A 27,232-nucleotide genomic window follows, 5' to 3' on the forward strand; every position below is an offset into this window, starting at 1 on the left:
AATGTATTTTTTTTTCTCATGCATTAAGCCATAAATCTTCAATCAGCAGCGATTACATAAATCAAACTTCACAATTCAAATCCAAACGAACATTTTATTTGATTAGTGCGATGTGCCGTGAAATACTAATACAACCGCAAATGACCTTAAATGAACAAATATTATTCAGAATCTAGTAAAGACCAAATATAAAATATTTAAAACTTTATATATGAAGAACAATATAATAATATTCAGATTGCCGTATTGATCATATTATTCATCAAAAAACTAAATACTTGAATACTTAATATTTATTTTCGCACACATTTTTGAATATTTTCAAAGAAAATATTGACTGCAAATGCTCTGAATATTTATAACCTTATTTTTCAATAATGCACCATTTGTGAACATTAGTTAATTTAACTCAACTTGTCATGTTAACTATACTATTTAAAGTTTTGGACTATCATCTTTTGAAAATAAGTAATGATGCCTGCTGGAAAATGTTCTAATATGGTTTGTGTCATTATAAATTGCACAACAGTATTGTGAGTGTCTGATAAATAAAGCGGCCCACACAAATCACAGTGTCATCCCTCCCTCCATCCTTCTCGGTATAAGATGACACCGTTGAAACACAAATAGCAATGGCATCATCACTACGCATGCAATGGGATTGTCCGGGGAATGCAGGAACGCCAACTGTGGTTTGGGTGATCCCTATCCAGTGCCCTTCATTCTTGCTCAGACATCAATGAAAGGAAAAAGACCACAACAGTTTAATGTCTGACACTAATGTGTTCAGACAGGCAAAACATGTAATATTTAGTTTCACTCTCAAAGATTTCTATATTTTATGACATGTAAAAATAAAATTTGAAATTTGTATAATAGTAACATTTTCATAATTAAATGAAATTTAAAAACATAATGTTATGATTCAAAAGAAAATACAAGTAAACATTTTCTGTTTTAATATTTTGTCAAAGAATTCTAGCCTTCCTCGTTTATCCTGAGTAAATATAATCATTCTCCTTTTTCCTGGCCTTATTTCTGTGTGTGTGTGTGTGTGTGTGTGTGTGTGTGTGTGTGTGTGTGTGTGTGTGTGTGTGTGTGTGTGTGTGTGTATACATATATATATATATATACATACACACACACACAGTTAAAGTCGGAATTACTACCTTGTACACACAAGCTGCTTACATATTATTTTAGGATGGTTAGTGTTACAGTGTCATCACTCTTCAGTCGTTAATATATTTATCTCAGCCATTAATGTTTTTTTTTAACTAATGTGTCACTGAATGTGCAAAAATGTCAGGGCATCTCAAAATGTCTCAACAAAAATTCCCACATACTGCGGAGGTTTAATGTAAGAATTAGCTGTCACAGTCATGTTTATTTGTTTCTAAAAATAGAAGCAAAAATAATAATAAAACAAATTATAGGGGTATGATTTTATAGGTAAATGATTTTGAATTAAAAATCAATTTCTACTGATTTATAACTTGTATATACTGTAAAATTTGTATAAACTTAAACACTTTAGAAATGTTCATTAAGTACAAACATATCAGTATATACAAATTAGAGATTTCATTTTTATTACATTATACTTCACCTTCACCATGATCATATATCTACAGTATAAATCCCCAAAATAGAGTTTTATTTTGCTTGTTTGTTACATTAATAAAAGTGTTTTTAGTGCTGTATAATCACAGGTACTACTTCACATGGCTGTTTCATTAAGTGTACAGTACTATTTTTAGTTTTATTCATCCACAATTTGGCAATTTGGGTGACATTTTAGGTATAAATCAAATTCTGTTTGTATGACTTTATTCCATAATTACAGAATATGATGTCTGTGCGTGTCACTATTCAAAATTAAAATGCACCATTTTACCTGTTGTCTTATTTCTCATCATCATAAATTAAAATAACAGCAAATGACAGCTAAGTGGAATCCCAGAAAATGAACCAATGTGAAAAGAGTTTACTCGCATATGACTTGTTCGAACTATTTTGGTACCCTAAGGGCGAGACTCTACAAGCAAAAACATTTTGAGATCCTTGCATCTTTCAGTCTAGTTGAAAGAAAACACTCAAAAACACTTTTAGATGTTGCTTTCATCACACTTTCAATTTGTGTATAGTTAAATTACAGTACTTATTTTTAAAGGTCATTCTCTCATTTTTTTTTCTCCTGCACTGAGCAGTAAATCACCACTTAAGCAGCAATTACAACAAACTACACAGTTTTAGTAATATGTAAATTACAAAGGTTTTACAGAGGGATATGTTCATATAATTTGCTTGATTGTGTACAACAGTTTATTTAACAAAATATATATATTTCTCGTCTGGCTGTATTTTCAGTGTTTTCTTAAATATTTGAATGGATAAAAAGAGGCTCTCAAAACCTCTAAAAAACTTTTGAATATAATATTAATGAAAAAATCTGACTTTTTTTTTAAATGTATGCAAAATATTGCATATTAAAAACGGCTCCATATGCATATTTAAACAACATCATAGAAAACTAATATTTCTTTTAGCAATTCTTCATGCAATCAGTCATCTAATAATAGAAAACAATAGTTAATTATTCTATTCACATACATTGTCTTGCCTTAAGATGTTACTTGAATCTTGTTTTGGGATCTTAATTACTAGTGTTTCCATTGCTAACATCCTGTATAAGATTGCTTTGTAGTAAGTTTATTCTGTTGGCAGTGTGTATTGGTGTACGTGTGTGAGAGAGAACACAATGATCCAAATATGGCCGTTCACTTCGTTTCACCAAACTGGGCTGACACATGCTCATATAAACATGCGAAAAGCACCCTGTTTACATACTGTTGCTCAAATGGAGACACATGCTCCTCTGTGTGCCAGTGAGATTATTTATGTGTGTGTGTGTGTTAGAGAAAAGTTGGTTTCCCTACACCAAGATCTTTCTGGAACGACATGTAATAGGTTGCCAAGGTTAAAAGTCTACCGTTCTTGTGACAACTGTTGTGGGACCTCAGATGTCAACACTCTCTCCGCAAGCATTCGAGGACCGCATTGTTTCTGAGGGTCTGTGAGTGGAGGCTTAGCAAGCAACACCTCAGCATGTCCCACAGGGCTGAATGATATATGGAAATATCAATATCATGACGTGGCCTAATGCGACCATCAAATCACTGGTGGTTAAATAACAAATCTTAAAAGGAGACAAATAGAATTTGCTTACTATTTTATTAAAGCAACAGATAATTTAAACAAAAAACAAACCTATTAAAAGTATAAAAACATTTAGTTATTAATAATAATTGCCATATAAATAAATACAATACACTACAGGCAAAAGTCCTGTCGCCTATCAAAGTTTTAGGAACAACAATTATCATCTTGACTCCCACAGTTGATCATTTGGTATCAGAAGTGGCTTGTATGAACAGCAAAGGCCTCTAGATTACGTTACTTTTACCCAAATAAAATATAATCATGCTTTAATTTTTAATTATTTGATTAGGACAGTAAGGTCTGACTTTGCGTAGACAAAAGTCTTGTCACTTAACAGAAACAATGTACAGTATAGTGTATAAAGTCATGAGCTTGGACGACTGCGTCCATACATCTCTGCAATGACTCAAATAACTTAATAATAAAGTGATCAGGAATAGCAAAGAAAACATTCTTGCAGGACTCCCAGAGTTCATCAAGATTCATCTTCAATACCTCCTTCATCTTACCCCAGACATGTTCAGTAATCTTCATGTCTGAAGACTTGACCAATCCTAGAGCACCCAGACCTTCTTTGCTTGCAGGAGTGCTATGGCACAAATGTTTTGATACCTCAGTCTGTTGATGTTGCCATCCACTCTGCAGAACTTCTGCACAACCCCATACTGAATGTAACCCCAAACCATGATTTTTTTCTTTACCAAACTTGACTGATTTTGTGAGAATCTTGGGTCCGTGCGTGTTTCAATAGGTCTTTTTGCAGTATTTGTGATGATTAGGATGCAGTTCAACAAATGATTCATCAGAAAAATCAGCCATCTGCCACTTTTCCAAATGAACTCCAAAGGCGAGTTATTATTTGTTGCTCTTACAACCGGGATCGACGACAAGACTTTTGTCAGGTAGTGTACTTTATTATTCTTTATCTTTGTTTGTAAACCAGTTGTCCTAAAACTATTGAACTACACCCATTCTTGTCTTAGGATGTTTTAGAATTTTTTTTGATCCAATGTTGACTAGCCTGCTTGCCTGCCTATAATACAGCTGTTCTTTCAGCTTCTCAAATCTGATTGGCTGACAGCTGTGCAATATTCTTCTAGTATCAGAACTCCTCCAGCATTTTTAGCCTTGTGTATCACTCTGCCCACAGTGTCAATCTGAGGATTAAACTTAATATAGTTTTACAAATACTTCAGCTGTTGGAGTGCATAATGTATTTTGAGACCTTTTTAGGTGAGAATGTAGTTTAAATTGCAAATATATGGTTTATTTATAAGCATTGTGCTTATTTAAAACTGTGCTTATATGATTAAGGAGACTTGACTTCATAGTCAATTTGCATCTGAGGTTTCAGTGATGGTTTTAATATTGGAGATTGACATAGATTGATTAAACCAACAATACTTTATTTAAAATAAAACACTAATCACTTTTAATACATTATTGCCATGGTGTTGCTTCAGATGGCCCTTATTTCTTTTTAGTGATATAGATAACTGCCAAATAATGCTTTTTTGTATATAAAAAAAAAGTTTATTCAAAAGGGAACTCAAGAGGCCACAAGAAAACAGAACACATCCTTTCAGAAAAAAAGATGCTGTGTTCCTCCTTATGGTCACGTGACCTTCACACATTTTTAGCGGAAAATGATTTAAACATTACAGCATTAATTCAACTTTCCCTTTTCAATATATAGTGTATATATGCAAAAAAAACAAAAAACAAAAAAAAAAAACATGCAAAAAGCCTTACAAATATACTTTGCACAATAGAAATATAAATTATTTTAATATGAATTTCAGCAAATAAACACCCTTAATGTGTTTATGCTTTTATTTCAGTTTTCATAGTGTTTCCTTGATATCTGCAGTTTCGTTACGGTTAAGGCTTTTGTATTTGAAAAAGTCTCAGGAAAATGTATATCCAAATATTTATTCGTCAGCCCATGTATTGGTTATTGACTCATGTATTGGTTATTGACTTCCAAATTTAAAGATTTAAAGGTTATTGTATAAAAAAAATTGACAGATCTTTTTGCAAAGTGCACCCATACTTCTTTTGCATGATAAAGCATCAAACTATCTAACCATTGCATTTTTTATTGCACATATTTAAGTGTTTTTTTGCCACAGTATGTATATGTATATGCATGTGGCCTGTCTTTGTCTGCAACTAAAAAGCATGACTAAGAGATTGCCAAAAGTGTCATATTTAACAACTTCCAAACTTATAAAGAAACACCCCATGTGCTTCCATGCTGCATTTTTTATTTTATTTTTATTATTATTTATTGTTCTCTGCTGCCTCCTCCATTTACATTCTCTGCCTACTGTAAGACATTGGCAGAAGTCCTGCAGAATAAAGTTTAAAAAGTCTTTTGAGTAAAGGCATCACAGCAGGCCAAGACGGAGAACTGTTCTTTATCAGCACACCAACACAAGCCAAAACCCAAGCATATGGTACAGATCTGTCTTCTCATTAGCAGTGTAGTCATCCTCTTTGTTTTCTCCTCTCCATCATTCGCAGGTGCGAGTCTGTGATTCCGGTGTTTTCTAGCACTCCTGCAGGCTTTTTTCTCTTTCCCCTGCACTCCCGAGGGAAAGCCCGGCATTTTCTCAAGTAGATTTACTCGCACTGTTTGGTGTTTGTATATTGGCTATTTTACAATGGTTCAAACACGGCTCATCCAATTGTGTTCATAACGTACTGCTGTTTTGAGCTTCTCAAGTGTTGTATAAAATTTCTTTTGCATTGATGCCAGATTTATGATTTAAGAGCGGTCTTATCTTTTGGTTTATATCCATTAAGTTATAAATTTAAAATAATATAAATTATAATACATCAGTTGATAAAGTACCTTTCACACATATTTAAAAAAGAAAACGATTATAGAGGTTATTTTCTATTCTTTTGATGGAACTAGTCAGTTTTAAATATTAAATTAGTTATTATGTCCTATTTATTAAAGTTAATTGTGATTATCAATAATAAGTAACTTAATTAAATGTATAATTTAACCCTTGCGCACTGTTCAAATTTTCTACATTTTCTTTCTTTTTCTTTTTTCTTTTTTTTTTCCATAAATCTGTTAGTCAACCTCAGTCCTGATCAAAAGTTTTTTAAAAAATAGCATTATTTTAGCTCTTTAATTGAAAATTTCAGAAATGATGTCACTGGTTTGGTGTTTTCGTTTACTCCATGCTGTTCTGAGAGCTGAGATGCATCACATTAAAAAAACACCAATAAAAATGCATGATTATGTGGTGTCCTGGTTTTACAACAAAAATCTGTTTGCAATGGAAGTCAATGGGGCAAAAACAGCCACTAGCAGTAAATTAGGGAGAGAAAATTAAAATCTTAACAATTAACAATACATCAAAGGCAATGTTGTTTCTAATATTTTACATGACCAAGAAAAAAAATAAATAAATAAAAATCCAGTCCACAACATCTTTTATATTGAAAATCTCAAAATAAATAAATAAATAAAATCTATATTATTGAACATGTTTTAACAAATCAGTGGCATCATTTATGAATTTGGCAATTAAAGAGTGAAAATCCTGTAATTTTCTAAATAATTTAGTAGTTTTCATCAGGACTGAGGTTGATTAAGAGATTTAAACAAAAAATAAATAAATAAATAATAAAATAAAAAATCAGAAAATAGATTATTCTCATGCATTTTTACAGCATTTTTACAGCAGTTTAGTTTAGTGGATGTTTACTTATTTTAGTTATTGGGCATAAAATAAATCATGTTTCATGTATTATAGTACATTTTAATGATTTAAAGCCTATATTCACTAAAGACATTTAAAACAGTAGATTTTTTTTAGCAACCCCAAATAAAATAGTAGAAAATAGTATAGTAAAAAGTAAAATGATAAAATAAATTGCAATACTGTCCAATTTATTGTATAATATAACTGATTATAAAAGTTAAGAATAATCTACCACACATTTTACTTAAGACTCCATCAAAAACATTTATATCATAACATTTAATATTAATAAAATTCATACAGAGATGGTAGCTTTTAGCACATTCCTACACTCAAAAAATTACATTTTCTGTTTGTTCAATTTACTTATTTGAAATTAGCTGAAATAAACAACATCATTCTTAAGTTTTTTTTGGGGACAACTTAAAATATGTTTTATGTTTAATTACCTTAAATTGATAAAAACTAATAAATTAATGTAATTTCTTTGACTGAATGAAACACATCTTCACATCTTACTCAGTTCTCAAAAGAAACTTCTGTGTTTACTTACTGTTCAGCTCTGTCTCTCTAAAAGACATATAGCAGGCCTGTTTGAAGTCATAAGACTTGGAGAACATTTCCCACGGCTTCATCTGTAATGAACGCTCTTAGGTGACCTAGTCCTCAGCAACCAGTGTCTGACTAATGCTTTTAGTTAGTCTACTCTAAAAAAGGTGAAATGTCAGTGTTTTGCCCATCCACTGCTGTTTCCTAGCAAATATGAAGCCCGTCCATTGACACTGAGTGAGAAGCTGCATGCATTTACAGATAGGGTTTCCATCTTTTATCTTTCCATCTAGGGATCTCTACAAATGTGGTTACTTGAGTGGGGTTTTCTTGCAGACAGCCCTTTTAAAAACACTGATCTGGAACCTGTGAAAATGTGAATAGTGCTGGAATCCAACCAGGAAGTTAAACAGAGAATTTTTTGGCAAGTCTGAGCGCGCACACTGTAATAATAAATAACAATAAAAAGTCTAATACTGCATTTGGTACTGAAACTTCCTTAAATCTCTTGCTTTTGACACAATGCTGCAACATTTTTAACACAAATTAATTAAAATTTCAATGCTTTGGCTTGGGCTGCTCAATTTAACGTTTCAGCTTCGATAATGCAATGTGATCATTCGCAATAGACACATTGCAGGATACATGGAATGTAAAATTTGTATTATAATTTATCACTTGCATGTGTTTTTGATGCCTGGAGCTTGTATAATGATTTTAAAAGCTTTCAGGCACAGTCACTATCAATGGTTCATTTTATTGAACCATCTTAATTTTGATCATTTAATCACTGTACTTAAATTCTGTTTTGGAAATGATAAAACACTTTAGTTTAATTTTAACATTTTGGTTGTATCTTGATTGTATTTATAGATTGTAATGCATGAAAATACTCACAACATGTGCAAATACAGAAATGTACTGCAAATAGCACAGACCTCAATAGAAATGTGCTGGAGGACCCCAAAACGTTTATGGATTGCTTATTAGATTTTATGGAGATGCAAATAGTAAACATTTATTCATCAATCATTGACTTTAACATGTGTATGAAAATACTCACAACACATGCAAATATAGAAATGCACGTCAAATACCACAGACCACAATGAATGTGACCCCAAAACATGTATAGTTGTTTATTAGATTTTTATGCAGATGCACTTCCACTGCAGAATCATCCCAGTTGATCTAACATTACAAATTCTTTCCAAACAGAGATATAAATTCATCTGGTGAAATTGTATTCATTTTGCAATATATATCGCAAAGTGATGTTTTATCAAATTACATATTGGTCGTTTTTAAGAAATTTCAGGAGGATGCGCAGATGTTTCAACAATTCTAACACATCATTGACAATCATTCTATTATCCAATCAGCATTAGACCAAACCCCCATAAATATTTAACTCGTCCTATACCTGCATTATCTCATGACTTTAACATCCCAGCACCACGACACCTCACCTCTTAAATATTATCTACTCAGGGGAGCATTTTGGGGCCGAGCTAGACACTCAAACCCCAACATCTCTCTTTTTCCTGACAAGGGGAATAACAAGAGTTGGGGTGAGAGCTCAGAGCCCTCTCCCTGGACAGCACGCCAAATGTGCTTTATTCATCTATCATCCGTAAGTGTGAACTTGTGAAATAAACAAATATCGCAATGCTACTATAGATTTTTCAAATATTATGCAGCTGTAGTTTTAGCTATACATTTAAATAACAACTATTTTTTGGGGGTCTGACAGTGCAGATGACTTGAAATATGTTAGAAAATAGCACGCATATAGTTTTATGTTTAGGTATGCACAAACAGTGTTAATTAAATGACAAAATAATTTTACTGTAATCTCTAATAAAATTACATTTAGTTAATGAAATGTTGACTTACAGAGTGGACATTTTTCCTGTAATAAAAATGTATATATATAATTTGAAAGAGAACATTGACATTTCAAAAACTCAACTGAAGCTAAATTAATTAAAACAAACTTGACTTAATTTATGTCCTGCAGCAAAAAATTATTTATTATAAATTTAGTTATTTGCTTGGAGTAGGTTTTTTTTTTTTTTTTTTTTTTTTTAATGCTTTTGATGAAGTAGCATTTAACCTAAGAGACCTATAGACCATTCACCGAACCATTTCTCTGTGTTTCACGGGTAATGTCTTTAAATAAATAATCCTTTAGACCTATTTAATTATTCATTTATTATTTATGCACAATAATTAAGACATAAAACGAGATCATTGTTTCATTTACAAGTAGCTGGGTATTTACCAGCCTGATCTCACGAGGAAACGTAAGAATTTTATGTTTTGTCAGTTTAGTGGCTAATTCGTACGAATTCATATGGGTTCAGTCGTACGAAAATGTACGATTTTAAAAAGGAGGCATGGCACCCAACCCCACCTCTAACCCCAACCGTCTTTGGGTGATGAGCAAATTGTACTGAATTGTACATATTAGATCGCGTGAATTTGTACGAATTAGCCACTAAATCAAAAAGTTTGATTGCGTTGGTATTTACAGTGTTACGCAGTGGCGCAGTAGGTAGTGCTGTCACCTCACAGCAAGAAGGTCACTAGTTTGCTGGTTCGAACCTTAGCTCCATTAGCGTTTCTGTGTGCAGTTTGCATGTTCTCCCTGCCCTCACGTGGGTTTCCTCCGGGTGCTCCGGTTTCCTCCACAGTCCAAAGACATGCTGTGCAGGTGAATTGGGTAGGCTAAATCGTCCGTAGTGTACGAGTGTGTGTGTGTGTGTGTGTGTGTGTGTGTGTGTGTGTGTGTGTGTGTGTGTGTGTGTGTTTGTGGGGAGATGTTTTTCCAGAGATGGGTTGCGGCTGGATGGGCATCCGCTGCATAAAAAACGTGCTGGATAAGTTGGCGGTTCATCCTGCTGTGGCGACCCCAGATTAATAAGGGGACTAAGCTGACAAGGAAATTAATAAATGAATGGTATTTACAGCTATATTTCTATCCGTTCACATTTTATCCCTTTCTGCCCCCTGGCTTCATAGTTACTTAAAAACTCACGGTTGTAATGCTGCTTTTAAAGTGTCACCCACTGTATGTTGATAAATATTATTGCCTTTGCTTAACTTTTTTCAAGTTTTATTCTTTATAAAGTTACAACCAAGTCAAAAGGTCAATGGTTAAATCATCATGGAGTGGAAGTAAATGAGTTTTTATTCTTTTGATGAAGTAGCATTCACCTTAAGAGCTCTTTAGACGCTTCGCTGGACCATTTCTCCATGTTTTTTTTTAAAATTGGGATAGTAAAATATAATCAACAATGAAAATGTGAATGAAAACTGTAAATGGAAACATAAATGAAAAAAGCTTAATTATTAACTGTCTTAGTTCTATCCCATTAAAGTAACAAACAGTGTACATCTCTCTATATTTAGGCTAAAACAGTGCTTTATTTATTTATTTATTTACTTTCTTATTAATTATTATTAATTAATTTGTTTATTTATTTATTCCTTTTGTGCCCTCCTGGCGGCATAGTTGCAAACTGAGGTTATACCTAAAAGCACGTTTTTAATCCTTTAGTGTGACGGCGGTGTCACTCGCAACGGTAATGCCCTTTTTAAAGTGTCACCCACTGTATGTTGAAAAATATAAATATTGCCTTTGCTTTACTTTTTTCAAGCTTTATTCTTAACAAAGGTCATTACCATTATTAAAGTCACAACCAAATCAAAAGTCGGTAGTTTTCAATATTCTTGCAAGTATCTTCTTTTGTGTTCAACAGAAGAAAGAAAGTCAAACAGAACAAATAGAGTGGGGGTAATTGATGACAGAATTTTCATGTTAGGAAGAGCTGTCCCATTAAATGTGAAGCAGTGACAAAAATGGTATTTAAAAGTGGATTAAAATATTTCTACATGCAGTAAAGGCTATTCTTTATTTCATTCTAATCATGAAGTAATCCCTAATTCATCCATTTTCATCACAATAGTAGACAGCACAACTGTTTTCAGTATTCAAAATAATAAAATAGCATCAAAGTTTTATATTACAATGGATTCTGAAGCTTGGAAGACTAGAGTAATGGTGGTAAATGTTTAGTTTGCTATCATAGAAATCTATTAAAATATAAAACAGATTTGTTAAATGCTGACAAAAGGTATCTTCAAAAAGCTTCTAGTAACTTGAAGTGCAACTATTTTTCTCAGGCCAGTTCGACTGTTACAGTTTCACGAACACTCAACCACAATTAAATGTTATCGAACAGTTTACTTGTTCAATAAGACTGTGAATCACAGCAGTCAAATAAAGCCCCGGATTGCATATTGATCAGGGAGCAACAAACACCAGACTGCGGTGTCATATTCTCAACATTCAAATGCAGTTCTTCACACACACACACACACACGCGGCCCAGGCTGGCAGCAAAGCCGACTTGCGATTATTGTCATCCTGCATTCATAATTCATTTCAGCAGACATTTTCGACTCCTTTGGGTGTTCAAGACAAATCTAGACGCGGAAATTTTCAGAGAAGCCAGTCTGTTGGAGAAGAAAAGAGTAAAAAAAACAAACCCTACATTTAGTAATGATACTGAATGAGTGCTACTAACTCATTGCGTTGGCCTGAAGGGAGAACCGGCTGCGCTGTTGTCCTCTGATAATATACTAACACTTGACATCTGGTGCAGAGGGAGAAGTATTGCCCGTCCACCCACTCTCTTCCTTTATCTCCAACTCCTCCTTCAGCCTGTAAGCAAATCCGTTATAACATCCTCCTCTGCCGTCACATGTTCGGCCCAATGGCCTGTTCGACAGTGCATGGCAGATTGCCTGTGCTCCACTAAAACAAATCTGTGCATGCCGAGCGGTGCGCAATGTCAAACCGCACGCTAAGCGCAAATGCCAAATAGCTCAGGGTGGCCTAAGTGCTAAAAAAAAAGCAATGCAAATGAGATGGCATTGGGAAAGTATGTGGTTTGCACCTGATACATAATCTATCACAAAAACAATCCATCAAAGAGCAAGAAACTCAATTCTAAACTCAACTTAAAAAGGGCAGAAAATGGTTCCTCTTACTATCCAGTTCCTCACATCCACACAATTGTACATAATCAATCGATAAATTAGGGACAGACACGTTACTTCAATAGTAAATGTCAAATATATCAAAAAGACATAGAGAAGAGAGAACAAATGTATTCTTAAAAAAAAAAAAAAAAACTAGATGCATGGAAACCATTTGGTTGTGTACAGTTGGCTGTTAAAGGGATAGTTCACCCAAAATAATTAATAATGCCATTATTTACTTTATTAAACTATTATTAATATCTTTACTTGTTCCAAAAATGTTTGAGTCTTCTTTTCAGAAAATCTATAACCTTTGCATTTCATAGTAGGGAAAACATACTATGGAAGTCAGTGGTTACAGGTTTCCAGCTTTCTTAAAATATCTTGTTTTGTGTTCAGCAGTAGAAAAAAATAATTGTTTGGAGCAACTTAGGGAGTAAATACTGCGTACATTTTAGTTTTATTTTACACTATATCTTTAAGCCAAAGAATCAATTTCTGTTACAAATTAATTTCAGTTCCATATTGGACAATGCCATGTTTATTTAATAAAATCAGTAATTTGCATCTTAAATATGCCATAAATACAATAGACTTATGAGATTCTTGAAATTATGGAATTCATAGTATGGAATTACATCTGTGCTGATTAAAATAATTTAGCTTGAAGCGTTTACCCAAACATTCTGTCACCATTTACTCCTCCTTCACTTGTTACAAACCTGAACCTAAACATATAAGAAGATATTTAGAAACATGATGAAAACCAGTAAGTAATCACTGAATTATATAGTATTTGCTTTTTTACAATAGAAATAAATTTTTACAAGTTTCCAACATTTTAATTTTTTTGTTTTTATTTTGTTTTACACAAAATAAAAGTTTAAAACCACTCAAGGAAGAGTAAATCGTTAGTACATTTTTTGTTTTTGGGTGAGTTTTCCCTTTAGTATAAAATAACTTATCTTTTCTAGATCAACATCAAAAATACACAACTACAAAAGAAAAATTATCTGAAAATCAACAAATAATTTAAACTTAGTTGCAAAATATGTCGTGATGATTTGTTTTTCACCAGTCAACATTTGAGAATGCGATTCAGCAGGTTTTGCTCACAGTGAAATTTTTGTTCACAAACAACAACAACAACAAAATAAGGTCAAGAATCTTGGTATGATTTTGGAGTCAGATCTGAGTTTTAGTAGTCATGTCAAAGCAACTAAATCAGCATACTATTATCTCAAAAAACGTTGCAAGAATTAAATGCTTTGTTTCCTGTAAGGACTTAAATAGACTTGTTCATGCTTTTATCAGCAGCAGGGTGGATTACTGTAACAGACTCTTTAGTGGCCTTCCAAAAAAGACAGTCAGACAGTAAAAGCTCATCCAGAACGCTGCTGCCAGGATTCTGACCAGAACCAGAAAACAGAGCACATCACACCTGTCCTCAGGTCTTTACACTGGCTCCCAGTTACATTCAGAATAGATTTTAAAGTATCACTACTTGTTTATAAATCACTTAATTGCCTAGGACCTCAATACATTACAGATATGTTCACTGAATACAAACCTAAAAGATCACTCAGATCTTTAGGATCAAATAAATTAGAAATTCCAAGGGTTCAGTCAAAGCAAGGTGAATCCACCTTCTGCTACTGTGCCCTCCGCTGCTGGAATCAGTTTCCAGAAATGATCAGATGTTTTTCCAACATTAGGCATGTTCAAGCTGTGCCTTTACTAAATGAGAGTGTGCTACACCCGACTGATCATACTTTTCATTCTTTTTTATGTTTTTAAACCTGTTTAACACATTTTAATCTGTTTTAATAATTTTTATTATTTAATTAATTTTATTTTATTGTTTCTTTTTTTCTTGGTTATGTTAAGCACTTTGACTTACCATTGTGTATGTTAAGTGCTATATAAATAAACTTGCCTTACCTTACTTGTTTTGGCACAAACCTTTCTTGGGGGTGGGCTTACCAGTGGTCTACTCTGACTGGCTAGTGAGATTTTGATGGAGAGCTTTCTGTCCTAGAAGTAAAGACTTTAGTAAATGTGTTTGCATGCTGTGTGCTCAGCATGATTGAGCACACCCCATTTCGAAAAAAAAAAGAAAAAAAAAAGAATATTTTTATCCATTTCTCAATAAATATAGGCAATGTATTTTGGTGCATTTAAACAAAACAGATTTATTAAACAGATATATTTATTAAAATAATATTTTAGTCACCAAACATATTTAGAAATTGAAAACATAATACAATTTAATTTAAGCTAAATATTGCAAAAACAAAATTACAACCTACAAAATTTCAATTACATTTTTCTTTTTTCTGTTTTGCTTCTCTTCTCTTTTAAACTTGTATTTAATATTTTTCTATAACATAAAAATTTGAGTGTACTAGTTTTTGGACCGTTATTGTAAGTTATTTTGTAAGATAAGCTCCAGATCCGTCTTCAGTACTGACTAATTTAATGTATATGCACAAATATAATAATGTATAGCTTCCTATTAAAAATATGAATTTAAAAGGGAAATTTTCCCTAAGGAGTGTAAGGTCATTAACTGTTTAATTATAATGTGACAGACACAGGTAGATTTGAATCGACATTAATAGTGAAACACATTATTAATAAAGCATAGAATGTACAAACAAACAGTTAATCACATAATAAGAAAATTAGAAAATTTTATTGCAAACTTAAATTTAATTACAAACTACAGATTATTTTTCCTCTAGTAGAAACCTATTCAATAAATCAGTAATTGGCACATTCATCAACAATTGAAAAATATATCAAGATGAGACACAGAATAGAGAAAAAAAAAATACTTTACAAAACCTGGACAGATTGAAATCTTCATTCAAGCAATTTAACAATCCGAGCTGACCTCCATCTCTCCGCCAACCCAAAGCGCATTGTATTGGTTTGACCGGGTTAAATTATGTAATGCATTGGCGATGAGTAGATTGCCGCCTTTCATTCGCCTTGCTTCACAGTTTCCTGGGAAGCAGTAATTAGTGTCAAGAACAAATTTGTTGTTGTTAATGAGCCTACAGGCTGAGGCAACAGCATGGGGGAGAAAAAGAGAAAAAAAGATGCCCCCCTTGCAGTATACTTTGAATATTTGGATAGCATAGACACTGTTCATCCATTCATTTGGGCTCTTTGATGGGACTGCTCATTGACAGTAAATCAAAAAATAAAAAGGCAAAGAAAAAGTCAAACAACAAAAAAATAGTGCAAACTATTTCTAAAATTGGGATGAATAATTCTAAGAAATATTGTAAAAATATGTATAAAAATATATATTAATATTGTGATTAATTATTTATATTAATTTAAAATACAGTCATATAAAAAGTTCCATGCTTTTAGAATTAAATGTATTTATTCATTCATTTTTATCTACTTTTCCGGGGCTGGATCGCATGGGCAGTAGTCTTAGAAGAGAACCCCAAACTTGCCTCTTTCCAGACACTTCCTCCAGCTCCTCCGGTGGGATCCCGAGTCATGCCGAGGCCAGCCTAGAGACATAGTCCCTCCAGCATGTCCTGAGTTTTCCCCAAGCCCTCCTCCTCTCCTCTGACATGCCTGGAACACCCCCATACACTGTTGCAAACAATTTATTTGTGTTGTATTTAAACAATCAAATTAAATTGAATAATGTTCAGCTTAATTTGTTTGTTTAAATTTAACACAATTAAATTGTTTACAACCACTTTACGTAAAAAAATTGAGTAAATCCAAGGAATCATCTTTGAATAATTTTTTTCAGTGTAGGTAGGCATCCAGGAGGCATCCAAAACAGATGCCCAAGCCATCTCAACTGACTTCTCTCGATGTGGAGGAGCAGCGGCTCTACTCTGAGCTCCTCCCGAGTGACAGAGCTCCTCACCCTATCTATAAGGGTGTGTACTCCCACCCTGTGAAGGAAAATAATTTTGACCGCTTGTATCCGAGATTCTTGTCTTTTCTTGTAGGTGAGAGTAGGAACAGATTAACCAGTAAATCGGGATAAATACTACAACACACCGGTAAATCGACCATATTACTGCTGTCGCTGCACAAATCTGCCTGTCAATCTCATGTTCCATCCCTCACTCATGAACAAAACCACAGGATACTTGAACTCCTTCACCTGGAGTTAAGACTTTCGTCCAACATGGAGATGGCAACAACCTTTTTTTGGTGGAGCACCATGATCTCAGACTTTGAATATTGACGGGAAATTTTTTAGATATATGACAATGAAAAAACAAATTAAAGACCACTTGATAATTCTCAATTTCTTTGAATTAACAACTTATTTATGTTTTGGAGTAATTAGTAATAAATACTACATTAATACCACTGAACAAACAACACAGGGAGCTGAAAAGGCATTTACGCTGATTCAGAACTTCTGTCAAATTAACCATTTTGCAATCCAAAATTGCAATCCAAAAGACCAGGGGCCTCATGTATCAACGCTGCGTACGCACAAAAACTCATACAGCTGCCATTGCACGGCTCAAAGACACTTTGTAGAGTGCAATTTAACACAACTGCCTCTAGGAGTCGCCAATGGAAATAAAACAGAGACGCACAAAAACTGCATACGCCAGGTTTCACGCTCAGAATCGCTCACGTTTGGACTTACTAACGATAAAATAAACATGATAATGTGTGTAGCTCCATGCCAACTTCATGGCTGGCGTACGCACATTTTTTTGTGCGTCTCTGTTTTATTTCCATTGGCAACTCCTAGAGGTAGTTGTGTTAAACTACACTCTACAAAGTGTCTTTGAGCCGTGCAATGGCAGCTGTATGAGACAAGTTCATCTAGCAGGTATATGAGGTTTCCATACCATGCAGTTGACCAGCTAAACATTAAAGTGCAATTTGCAGCAATCGCCGGTTTCCCCAATTTAATCGGAGCTATCTACTGCACGCACATTGCTATAAAGACACTATCTGAATATGAATTTGCATGCGTGGATCAGAAACATTTCCATTCAATAAATGTGCAAATAAAATATGATGCACAGACTTATTAATGATTCCAACTTGTCTTCCTCATAATAAATAGTTTGCAAAATCTGATATGTAGCGGGGAAAAAAAAGAAAAATTACTTTATCAGACGCTGGATTCGAACCCAGTTCATGCTCGAACGTGTCAAAACATGTTGACATGCGTTTTACGAGCTGTGCCACCCAGGCTGTTATTAAGGGCACTAAAACATTTTGCACTTATGCATCTATTTCTTTTTTTCATCCACTCGGTGCGATGTTCAGATTTAACTTTGTTAACCGCATCAGCTATATACTCCCCACTCTATTTTTTTCTTTTGTTATTAATTCCCGATGGCAAACTTGCAAATAACACTGTTTTTCTCCGGTCTACCTCCGAAAGCAGTACCTCCAATTCACATTCGGTTCAAAGTTTCTCTTTTTGCTTGCTTTTGCCATTGCTTTTTCATTGGATTTTGCCAAAGTAGAGTCATTAGCATATTCATACGGGGGAGGAGGCAGGGAGGGGTTTTGCGCTCATGCATGTTGCGCTCAGTTTCACGTTCATTGGGATGTACATAGAATATGTGTGGGATTCGGCAGCTTTTACAGATTTGTGCGTACGCAATGTTTTAGTATGATTTCCAAGCAAGTCTTCCTACATGAGGCCCCAGGGGCCTCATGTATCAACGCTGCGTACGCACAAAAACTTGGCACTTTTTCACGCTCACATTTGGATTTACTAATGATGAAATGAACGTGGGAATGTGTGTCCACGGCACGCCAACTTCATGCCTGGCGTACGTGCATTTCTTGTGTGTGTCTCTTTTATTTTCATTGGCGACTCCTAGAGGCAGTTGTGTTAAATTGTACACTACAATGTATTATTGAGCTGTGCAATGGCAGCTGTATGTATATATAAATTATGTCTGAAATAAATAAAAAAATAAATAAACAAATATCTGACATTGCGTCACATTGAACTGAATCATCAGTCACTTTATCGATAAACGTTTATCATGAACAATCACGGACAACAGCCATCAACAACAACCCTGAAATTTAATTAATTAAAACAAATGCTTGATGATCTAAATGGACAGAACTTTTTATTCTAGAAGATTTTTGCCAAGATACTTTGTTTTGTTTTGTTTTTCTTCCTTTGACTTTTCATTTTTTTTGTTCTGTGTCTGATGAAAGCTAGTTACAATTCGCGCTGAGTGCCACAAGCACACCTTGTGTCTTCGTTTCAATTTTATTAATAGGATCTCGGCTTTGTAAACCACATCATGTGAAGCTAGTTGAGGTCCTTCTGCTGCACGGTCCGCATCCCTCAAGATGTGAATCCAGATTTTTTGAGATGACATGGCTTACTTTGTTTCATTTTTTTTGATGGCGACCAATATGCTGACCACCATCTAACTGTGATACATTACATTATGTTGTGATCTGTTTATAAAGCTGTTTGTTTAGTTGATACAGGTGCTGCAGTGATGTATTATATAAATATTTATGTAAAATGATTATTATTAATTCATGTAAAATCTAAACAAAGCTTTTAAATACCTGTGCAAAATCCCACACACATGCTCACATTTATTTTAAGTTATAAATGCAGGTGAAGCTCTCACACTGGGAGTAATACACACGAAGGCTATAGTTTATGAAGCCTCAAAAGGGTCTGTTTATGTTCAGCTTTAATTTGCATGCGTACAATTCTGTGTATGAGGTAATATGCATTTTTATTTCATCCCGTAAGAGGGATATGCAATCTATTCCAATCCTTTAGCTGAATAAATACATTCAATTTCCCATAGCCAGCATTCTCATTCAGTGTTTGTTTACACCTCATTTCAGAGCCTCAAAGAGAATAAAAGCCTGATTCATGTCAATTTTTTCTCCTCTTTTTGTGTCTCGTGGAAGACATTTCTTCTTGGCAATGCGGGGGGAATTTAGCAGCTGAATTGTGGGAAGGGATTACTGCGCCATTGGCAGCTAAGAAAGTATAAGCCATTGAATTATCCCGCTGTTCAAGAAGATGGTTAATCATACCACTGGCCCGAGTCACATTAAGTTATTTTATGGAAGAAAGGCACACCCTTTCAAAATGTATTGCAAGAAAGCAATAAACTCTGAGTAAGTCAACAGCCACATCAAAGTGGTAAACACTGGTCTTAAGTATGTGCTCAAAACAAGCAGCTTCTTGGGGCACACGTCTGCGTCAAAATAAACCCTTGCTCTACTGTAAACACTGATACAGATAAAAGATTAAACATTTTCAAGCATCATTTTAGAGCTTATTACTGCCTACTAGCAGTAGTTTAAAAAAAAAAAACAACCAAACAAGCAAGCAACCAACCAACCAACCAACCAACCAACCAACCAACCAACCAACCAACCAACCAACCAACCACTAAAAAAATCATATGAATTATTAATTAATGTAATATTTTCAGTCCTGTAAGTCAAGAAAATAATTATAGATTTAGAAAATATCTTGATTGTGTGTATAGACTTAACAAAAAATGTAGGTAAAGATAGTAACTAAATTTAAATTACAGCAAAAAAAAAATATATATATACTATATATCTGTAACATAAGGAGTTGGGTGACAAAAGAGGTGAGCTTAGCTCACAGACAGGCAATGGTCAAACAGGAACAAACAGATACATGAGGTTAATCCAAAATTGTAGTCGTGGTCACAGGCGAAAGGTGGGGATGGCTGACTTTTCGACAGTGTCGAGATCCCCAAGCACAAGTATTTTGAAACACTACACATAAGCATGATCCAAAACATCTATGTCACATGACTAAGGTAATTCGAAACACCCAGGTCACGTGACTGAAGAATTTTGAAACAACAGGTCAAATGACTAAAAAGTGATTCAAAACATTTGTCATTTTAGAAGCATTTCGAGACCTGGCAAATCTGCATTTGATTGATAGAGTCAGAAAATCTCATCTAGCCTAGTAAAGAGTAAATGTACAGCAAATGTCTTGAGTTCGAATGCCAACTTGTACAAATACTCCTTAATTCTGACTTTATTAATTTTATTAATAAAAAATTTTTAAGACCAAAACAAGACATTTATTCACAAAGTGTTCATTCGAACATCAGAGCAATGTTAAAAAAAACACGTCACAAGAACTGAGCATTTAAAAACTAACATCTACAACAGCATCACCCTGGATTCAAACACATTATTTCTGCATGCTAGTCAGGAATTCTTACCACTCTGCTAAATGACTTGATACAATGAGAAGTATAAATTCTCAATTTGCATAATTGTTTGGATGTCTATTCCAGAGCCATACAAAAAAATGACCACTAGTTGTCATGTCACTGTAGAGATGGGTTTCGAAAAGTTTTTGCACATTTGCTTTAATGGTTTCAATGTTTCATAAAGCTATGCTTTGCCACCACTAGCAAAAGGTCGGTGCAGGAGACAAACAGCAAAAACAATAACCAAAACAGGGATCAAAACCCATAGAAGAACAAGGCAAAGTCACAGGAACCATACAAGACTAAGCAATGTGTGTGTGTGTGTGTGTGTGTGTGTGTGTGTGTGTGTGTGTGCGTGCGTGCGTGCGTGCGTGAAAGGTAAATATATAGTGCATGTAATATGTCTATGCTTCTTCCTAGCTGTGTGTGTGTGCAACCAGGAAGAGAACTGGTGCATGTGTGAAGTGTAAGATGGGATGTGATGTCCAATTCCGTGACAAATTTGTAGCCTGGGCAGATCGCTGGTGATTGTGACAACAATATGAAGTATATATATATATATATATATATATATATATATATATATATATATATATATATATATATATATATATATATATAAATTTTTTTTTTTTTACCATAGACTTTACCATACCAGAGTTCCTGCAGTTGCCGATTTCCTAAAATAAAACTCAGAGGCAATTCATCAGATTGCACTGGATGTCATCTCAGATTAATATAACAGAGCAATCTCTATTCTTGGATAACAGAATGCAGACAATGGATTACAATAAAACCAGATGATCTCTCAGACACACAAGTCTTTCCCAAAAGCTTATAAAGGCATGCTTGGCCACAATGCCAATGCCATAGCTTGTCTTGTGCACTATTACAGTGATTGATTGATGGACAAAGTACTGATAAACTTAAACATCTTCACTGTTTTAAATGAAATATAAAGATTATGCTTTCTTTCACTATAACAGAACTGACTGACTTGTAAGTTTCAGAATAAAATCTTTTTTTATGCACATTTTAAATATCAGATTACACTTATCTGTCTGTCTGGTTTACCGGTGTTAAAAATAACATGTATTTACAGTAAACATTCATGGCTTGCATCATTATTAGACTTGAAGAGAGGCTGTGATTGAAAAGCTCTGAAATCAATGAAAATAATGTCTTCCTCTGTCCGTTCAAGCTGATTAATTACTTTAGAATTCACCAGGTCATTCATCACTGTGTCTGAGCGGTTTTCACATAAACTCCCTCTTGACATGTGTGTGGACTTTTAAACCAACCAAATTTTCTCTGTGCTCGCCTGCCTTTAGAGATAACATCCAATGTGCATCAAGTCAGTTGTTATTGCAGAACAATACCCGACAGGCTTATCAGCAGCCTGGTGGAAAGTGGAGCTATAGCAGCTAACACTAACCTTATTATTCTAGTTATTTATTCACAAGATAGTGCCAAGCAGTCAAGAACAGAGTCACATATAAGCATAAATATATATGAATATATTCAATAATAGTTAAGACGATTCATTGTACCTGTGTTAAACATTTTATAAGCTGTTCTTGTGTCTGGAAAATTTTATTCGAATTGGTCATTCACAACATTCCAAGTCATGTTATTCTGAGATAGTAACTGCAGGACAACAGGCTTATTTGGGTACTTCAAATCATTTCAACCTTCAGTAAATATGTTCAACATCAACATGCTTGTCTGTTTTGCTGCTGTTTTTTGATTTTGGGTGCCATATTGTCACAATCACCATCAATCTACAACCTGAGATCACTGGTAAACACTCCCTTTCACATGAACTACAAATTCACCATGTTATGGACTACATATATAGACATGCAGCACACACACACCTGCTCCAAGTCTGCTCCATCCTCTGATTAGACTTTCACAGCTAAAGCTGCTCTAGGTCTGATTTATGGACTAAAAGTACTGCTCAAACACAAACACTGTTGCTGAGTCTTGTTATCTGTTTAGTGACATTACAATACGTTTTCCATGCCTTGCCTTCCGTGTTTTGAATCTTTGCTTTGGTTTGTTTGACCATTCCTGTATGCTGCCTGCCTTCTGACCATTTGCCTGCTATTTTGACTACGACTCTGGATTGCCCTCATACATCTGTTTGCTCCCGTGTTGATCATTGCTTGCCTGACCATCCTGTCAATAAAACCGTGCATTTGGATCCTCACCCGGGTTGTCAGTGTCACATCCCTGGTTACACATATTGTGACTGAATAATACATAAATTAGTGTATGCTACATTCAGCTGATTTTGTTTCTGTCAGCTTTGTCTTTAATTAAAGAATAAATACACTATTACAGCTCTGAACAATGTCTAATTTTATATTTTGTGGCCGGTAGCTGTGCAATAAGTAAAACACTTCATTGATTGTTTACAGTTTATCTCAAGTTACTTCCATGAGGGAGAAAGGTGGATATATCAATTCACAATCTTTCATAGGATGCCAGGTGTTCACTGTTTGTCGAATGATGACATGCTAGAGTAAAACGAAGAGAAAGAAGAGCACATGTTAAGGCAGATGACAGATGTGTCATCCTTGTGACCCGAGTCTTCGAACATCTGCCTGCAAGAGAAGCAAGCAGATTGATTTAAAGATTTGTGTTCGCTCATTTGGTATCTCAGACTGGGTTTCTTGTGCTCGTCTCTAAAGATTCAGGAAGTGCATTGTGCAAGTAAAATAAAAAAGTGTATATTCTCTAATCATATTTTTGGGAAATTTCAAGATGTAAACTATAGTCATGAGTGAGACAAGTAACCCAGTAATTAGAAATTTATTCATTCATTCTCTATCTTTTTTTGTCTTAGTCCCTTTATTAATCTGCGGTAGCCACAGCAGAATAAACCGCAAACTATCCAGCATTTGTTTTGCGCAGCAGAGGCCCTTATAGCTGCAACCCATCTCTGGGAAACATCCATACACACTCATTCACACTTATACACTACGGACAATTTAGCCTATCCAATTCACCTGTACCGCATGTCTAGACTTTGGGGATAACCGCAGCACCCATAGGAAACCCACGCCAAAGCGGGGAGAACATGCAGACTCCTCACAGATACGCCAACTGACCTAGCCCAGGCTCGAACCAGAGACCTTTTTGCTGTGAGCGAATGCCACCCACTGTGCGACCACGTCGCCTGATAATTAGAAATATGCAGATTTAGTATAATTACATAGAAATGGCTGGTCAAATAAAATAATAATAAAAAAGCTTTTCTGCTATAAACATACCTTTTCAGAGTGACACTTCAGTTTTTAATGGTGAAAAGTAGGAAGTAAAATGAAAGTAAATATTTACTACTTGAAAGATTAGCTTTATGAAATGTTTACAAAAATCTCAACAAAAACATTTTGTCTAATTTTGCAGTTTTGAATCAAAAATATTTAATACAGGTTGTGTACATAATTTATGCTATCCACAACTGATTGTGATGAAAAAAAAAGTTTTGGCATTTGTGTCTTTAGCATATTGTGTACATATATATATTGTGTGTGTCTTTAGCATATATAAATACAACAGTTCTGTTCTCGAATCTGATTGGCTGATTGCGGTGCGATATTTTGCAATATCAGCACTCATACAGCCTCTTCACCCTGTGTATTACTCCGCCCACATAGTGTGACAGCAAATCAATAAAAACACTATAGTTTGACAAATATTGCAGGTGTTGGACAACATAGTGTTCTTTTGAGGCTTTTTACATGAGAATGTAGTTGTTTAGATTGCAACTGTCATTATCAACCTGTAATTGAGCAGAGCAAAGAGGATTGATGTTCCGCCACAAGATGGCAACAAAGACTGTATAATACATCCTTAGGGGAGAAAAAAATTAAATGAAAAAGTTCAAATTACATCAACCTACATCAAATCATTATAAAACTGGTGAGCTCTCTAAGTCAATCTTACTCTTCTGTATGTTGTAGTGCTGTATTTATACCATAGTAATCTGCTAGTGTTTGTTTTGCTTTGGCTTTTTTCGGGATTAATTATTGTGATATCCTGATTGCAACAGAGAAATACTGGAAAATCTCCGTAGACTGATGGCATTTCATGCCGTTCAGCCTTATAATCTTAAAATGTTAGCAAACTCACCTGTTTTGTCATCACTTTAGATATTATGCTAGAGAATCATTCAAATACTAGCTCTTAGTGGTGTAACGGATCACAAATCTCACTGTTCGGATCACACTACGGTTTTTGAGTCACGGATCGGTCCATTTTTAAGATTAATTAATGATTCAACAATTCAAACATAAAACTTTGTTTTATTATAGGTGTATCATTTTTAAAAAAAACTATTAAGTGACATAATTTTGATGGTTGTTTGTCGCCACCCATTGCTTACACAATGTAATTGCTTTCACCAGCATCAAAAATTCACCAGCTTGAAGTCCATTAAATGGATATTTTAATCTTTACTATCAATATCAATGTTTATATCTGAACTATAAACTGTTATCTCAGTTCCTCTGTGTTATTTAATTGTTTGTAACTAACTAAAAAGGTGTGAAAAATAAATCTCTCTTGATCAAAGGCAGATTTAAATGCAGCTCTTAGAAGGATTAATAAACATATGCAAATCATTATTATCATTTATCGTTCATGTTTGTGCAGGTTTGAATTAAGATCATGATCTTTTAATGTTTAATTGTGCTGCTTTACACCAAACACATTAATGCAGGCTAAACAGTGACAGAAAACACATTTAAATAATTAATTTCAGACTCTTCGTGTTTGATTTTCTTTTTTAAATACACGATTATTTCATCCAACTGCTGTATAAATGCCAAATCACACTTGTAGCAGTGCGATGCGGCTGTATATTTCACTGCTACCCGTGTGATATATATATATATATATAGCCTGTGTTGTGTGTATATATAAATAAATATATACACACACACACACACACACACACACTTTTTTGAGAATTGTATGAAATTTTGTATCTGGCAGCCGTTATGTCTAACAATTTCATGTAATACAAATGAATCAATTCTATCCCATCCTTTTAATAATAAAATACTTAATAAAACTTAATAAAACAATGATTGCTATTGCATGGCCATTCTAGTTGTCATAGAATTCTGGGAGCTCAACTGTTAAGACAACCTCACTTTCAGGCTTACATAATATCTACCCTCTGTGCACATATAAAACAACAACATAAGACAAGCAAAGCCACAAACACCAGAAAACCTGAAAGTTAGTTCACCGCTACTTATTACACAAAAGAGCAAAACTTTGAAACAATGTCATCACACTATGGACCCAACATTATCCTTCAAGACATGTCATAACTTAAGACATCATCCCAGTTTGTGTTTTATCTTTGAACGCTTCAGTTTTATAGATTTCCTCCATGCTCTGTGCAACATTGATTTGTATTTGATGTGTTTTCCAGCTGGAGGACCTGAGGGAAGCCCATACCGCAGTAATGAGAGATGAGAGATGATGCTGAGAGATCCACCATGAAGGTGAGCTTTCAAGGTGGCTTCTGATGTCTCGAAAATGCCTTGAATACACAAAAGCCCCAAAACAATCTATACTTTTTCTCTTTTTTTTTTTTTTGCTGGGAATGTGCTCTTTGCAGACTGGATTTGCTTCAATCAATGTACAAAACAGATTTAGCCATTTAGTGTGAATGGAGGAAAGTAATACACAAATGTTAATAGGATATCTTCAAAATGTCCACTCAGCAGAGGTGCCCTACTGTATATAGAGTGTGTTTTCAGGGGCACTGCGTTTGCCATTTTGACTGACAGACTAACACACAGTCCGTCTAATCAATCGTATCGATTACAAGTAAGCTGCTTTGAGCTCTGCAGAGCGCTTGGAAATCACATAAACACATTATTGCTTATCAGGAACACAGGACGACTAAGGTCATTTTAGATTTACAACATTTCACCTCAGGCCAGTTACATTCAGCTGGTTTGGCAGTGAGATAAGAGTTACCTTGAACACACAGACATGATTTAATGTCTAGAGTAAGATAAAAACGCATGCTGTTCCTTCGAAACACTTTATAACATGGGCATCGGCCAGCAGCTTTCTGCACAATTTAGTTACATTTGTTGTAATATCTGATATACTAAAGCATAGCTCACACTACAGTACATTTCTAAAATCTGTGACCTTTGATCATTGGTTTGACATTTTCATCGACAGTTCAGGGTCAAATCAAGAACCAACAGAAGTGCTGAACCAAATAAGGGATACGTTTCCCAAACAATGCATCATTTGGGAAATGAACGATGAAGTGACAAGTGTTTCTCAAAACCATAGTTGGTCTGTTGGATATCAGGGTATATGCTGGAATCCTTAAGATAATTTTAATAACTTTTTAGGACTTATTTAAGACCTTCTCAGAATATTTAAGACCACATCGCCAGTTCAAGTACTAATCAGTATCAA

General features: G+C 34.4%; 2 protein-coding genes across 7 annotated transcripts in view; one reads left to right on the plus strand and one right to left on the minus strand.

The window, feature by feature from the left end:
- trpa1b (transient receptor potential cation channel, subfamily A, member 1b) overlaps positions 1 to 27,232 on the plus strand; it is a 347,938-nt gene that overhangs the window by 56,989 nt on the left and 263,717 nt on the right. For all 6 annotated transcript variants that reach the window (XR_015524386.1, XR_015524387.1, XM_087308524.1 and 3 more), the window contains one exon: positions 26,220 to 26,292. The gene's annotated coding sequence lies outside the window, so the exon portion shown is untranslated. The remainder of the gene's footprint in view (positions 1 to 26,219; positions 26,293 to 27,232) is intronic.
- The window catches only part of kcnb2b (potassium voltage-gated channel subfamily B member 2b), a 199,766-nt gene that overhangs the window by 45,465 nt on the left and 127,069 nt on the right, over positions 1 to 27,232 (minus strand). The window lies entirely within an intron of this gene.

The sequence above is a fragment of the Danio rerio genome, chromosome 24, assembly GCF_052040795.2.
Source record: "Danio rerio strain M-AB ecotype USA chromosome 24, GRCz13ab, whole genome shotgun sequence".
NCBI classification, from domain to species: Eukaryota; Metazoa; Chordata; class Actinopteri; order Cypriniformes; family Danionidae; genus Danio; species Danio rerio.